General features: G+C 35.1%; 1 non-coding gene across 1 annotated transcript; it reads right to left on the bottom strand.

Moving 5' to 3' along the window:
• Nucleotides 1–2,096: 2,096 nt before the first annotated feature.
• On the bottom strand, nucleotides 2,097–2,180 carry LOC113325620. The gene has a single exon (XR_003348081.1). It is a non-coding gene; the product is annotated as a small nucleolar RNA Z102/R77 (small nucleolar RNA).
• Between the last annotated feature and the right edge of the window lie 1,789 nt (nucleotides 2,181–3,969).

Raw genomic sequence — 3,969 nt, 5'->3', positions numbered from 1 at the left:
AAAAAAGATATTCTCTGGATGAAGGGTCGATTCGTGTCATTTGCTAGAAAAAAGGGTTTTTGTACGGAAACTAAAAGGATGGGTACTTTCTTGAGGTATGCAACCAAATGTCCCTACAATGGTTTAAAACAAGGATTTTTTCAAGGTAAATAAACAACTTTAGAGAGCACAAAATATTTTTGAATACCGCAATTTTTCTACCTTCTTCTATGAAGTATGTGTTTCTTCTTGATCAGACACCAGAAATTTTGTTAACGAGGAAACTCCAAGTATAGAAGACCCCCAGGACCTTTTACATATTTGAACACCAAACTGTATTAAGCCTCTACAGACTCTACCCTGATATCAAAACTTTATACTGGAATGTAGTTGAGGCCGAATCAAACTGTCATAGAAATTCAGTTACAGTCGCGCTTCTAACGCCTCTTCAATCCCGCAAGACTCCGTGCAATTGATTCCCTTAGCTACATTCCTTTACAGCCTAAGAGTTTTTTCAACTCAATTGAAGACTTTAAACCAATTTGTATCCCACGGATAAGCCTATATATGATTTCCGTTTGATCAGAAATCAAGGTGAGACAGAAAATCATTTGCAATATACAAAGTCTACCAAACCTCATAATCAGGTACTTACCACTCCCAAATAGCATCCTAGATTATTATTCACCTTACAAGTAATTCCTATTCTGATTTTAACAAATAATCTTTATAGAGGAAGATACCTATGGAATCACAAAGTCTAAGACGAAGAAACTTTGGGCTGTCTATCTTGCCTGATCGGAGTGAGACTCAACAATCAGTAGAAAGATCAGGATACATCACTACGGGAAAAATCATCATTGACGACACAAGATAAGAGTTGCAGTACCCCTACGACAACTCCATTTCATGCATTGTGGAACGGGGGTATTGTAGAAAGTCCAAGTTTTTCTACAATGGTTGACAAGTGTTGTAAAGGGTGATGTGATTCATGGTTCGACAATAGTTTGTCAATGTTGTGATTCTCTTTCGATTTTTTTTGATAACCTAACACAACTCTTGCTTGTATTGTAGAACAATCGTGGACAACATAAGTAGCATATCGTAGAAATATATGCAACAACAATTACCAGTATTATGAATAATATTTGCACAACACCTGTATGAATTGTCGAACTATCTTGGACAACACAAACTTATGTTGTAAAGTAACTGTTTCGTAGTCGAAAACTGAAGACAACATCGATTAGTATTGTGAATACTACTATCATTACACTTCCTAGAGTTGTACAACTATACTGAACAACTCCTACTTATGTTGCAAGATTTGTTTTTACAATACCCTTAACAGTTGTAATATTTGAAGTAACAACTTCTGTTTTCTGTAAATGAATGTGTAACTACAACTTTTATTAGAAGTTGTGTGCATAAAACTATTTTGAAAAAAAAAAATTATAGCTGAAACTGGATTGCCGAAAGTATTTCACATTCATATTAACCTTCCAGTGCAATACACTTACATTCATTCAAGTTAACCTACTAGTGTTAACCACATACATTCAAAAAACTGGCAGTGATACAAAAGATAAGTTTTCTAAACACACTCCAAAAAGATTATGAAGATGTATATGGGAACACTAATCGATCCTTGGGACATGTAATAAAACTTCCGACAACATTACTAACATACTTGAACTCTGAAGTTGGCATGTAGACATAAGCATCATCCACATGAGCAGTAATCACACACTGTATGCCAGATCATTTTGAATCTGGAAACCGCATCCCATTCAAGTTACTATCATTTGTGAGGGAACTGCCATTTCTATTTCGGTAGGAGCCATCATTGAAGTCCTGACGAAGTCTTCTTCAACCTTAGGTTGGTGGATGGTAACATCAGGCAATGGAGTCATTGGACCATTCTTTCCTTTAGGATCCTAATCCAACATGTTCTTGACCTTGATGCCAATAACACCTTGCTCAACAAAACAAACAACAATGAACTTTAAGTTAGAAGATGAACGGAATTTCCAGAAATAAAGAAAATATAACTCGGCACACAACAAAAGAAGTAAAACAGAAAAAAAAAAAAAGGCGCTCTTTAGTAGGACTGGAGAGAATGATCAGATAGACGGAATACATTTATGTCACCATTTCGACGATCAAACCAATAGGGAAATTATCTAATGATCACCTCATACTCTCCACTGTCTCACTCTAAACAAAAATGAAACAAACAAAAGTAAACCAAACAACAATTAATATACTAATGAAAGATACAGTTTAAGTTAGTAACAATAAATGGTGTAGAAACTGGCCAGTCTAAGAAGGACGTGTCTAATGGCTGAATCAATGTACTCGTAAATTAGCTGACCAGAAGAAATCATGAATCCATCCTTGAAATTCATTGACTTTGCACGAGCTTCCCTAAGCTTTTCACTCACAATAACCTGTAACAATTACAAACTTGAAATTTATATCATATCAAGCAGAAAAAAGGGTTAAGACTGGAATATACGAAAGAATAGTAGCAGATTGTACCTCGCAACCTTAGGCACCACTTTCCATAATAAATCTCAAAACACCATAGCAAGCCCTGAGCACAGAAATTGCATTAGTGATATATAATGAGATTTGATGATTCATAAATCAAAAGTCAGGACCCTTCAATAGATTTAAAAAATACAAGAATATAATCAAAAAGGAAAAATCCAGGCTCTGCCAACAAGAAACTGACATTACTGCACAAATGGCCGTAGAACATTCTAATAGTCGAAAATAATACAAAAAACTGTAAGCAGATATATGAGGTAATATGGCTACCCTAGCTGATAAACATGAAACTAAGGCATCATGAGCTAAATAGCTTGGAAAAGTATAATTCATGTAGTCATCTTCCAACACAAAGTTGGTAACAAAGTATACCTATTTTCTTTATACATGACACACAGATGTTCGTAGTATTTAACAAACGGCAGGGTAGAAAAGAACAACTTTGATTCAATTAAAAAACAGGCAGTGCCTTTACTCTCTCCATTATTGTTGAAACCACGCATATCCATACCAAATACAAGTTTAACATGATTCACAAATGGCCGCAGAACAAGATGGTAAGTAAATCCCTTCTAAATGCTGGATAAAATCTTCAACAAAGCACAGTAACTTGACTAAAACATGAGACAACTTGTAATAATCTCAAGATTTCCAACATATATTTGGAAGTACTGTAAGCATACTTCCTAGTGTTCCCACACTTTCACACTTTCCCTATTAAGGAAAATTCAGGGAATGGAAAATTTCACAATTCAATTCATTCCACAATGTAAAATCTGAAGTGACATTATATTTATAACTGGTATCGTTTACCATCTACCAAATTCAAACAGTTTTATCTCATTCATATGGATGAGATACTCACCATAACCTTCTCAGATTCTGCGTTAAAGTCGCGCAATTATAGGCTGGATATCAAACACCCTTGGTCAGCACTTCTAAATACCCTTCACATCTTCAGCTTATTTGATTTGGTCTCATTTATAAATCCCCTGTGAAAATTGGTGCCTCAGAAGGTAGAAACCCCTGTGAAAATTGAAGTAGTAGAAATCCAATTATCAATCAGTTCATCTAAAATCAATAATAAACTTTAAAAAGAAAAGAAAAAAAAATCAAACTTACATCAAGGGATAACTGAGAGCACAATTACTATTGTGCTGAACCCTAGCATTGCAATTGAATCATGAGAAGATGGGGTATCAGTGTATGCTTCTGGTGATCATCAAACCACTGATACCCCATCTTATCTATTCAAACCCATGGTAAATATCAAACCCAACTGATACCATATCTATTTCAGTTCTTCATCTCTTCTGAGATTCAATAAGCCCCAAAACATCATTAAATCCAACCACTTTCGGTCCCTGACTGCTGATTTCAGAATCAATTCAAACCCTAATCGAAACCCTAACTACCTCAAATCGTGAATTCTTTAGT

The sequence above is a fragment of the Papaver somniferum genome, chromosome 11 (genome assembly GCF_003573695.1).
Source record: "Papaver somniferum cultivar HN1 chromosome 11, ASM357369v1, whole genome shotgun sequence".
NCBI classification, from domain to species: Eukaryota; Viridiplantae; Streptophyta; class Magnoliopsida; order Ranunculales; family Papaveraceae; genus Papaver; species Papaver somniferum.
Note: the sequence above shows the minus strand (reverse complement) of the source record. Positions and strands in the feature narration are given on the sequence as shown.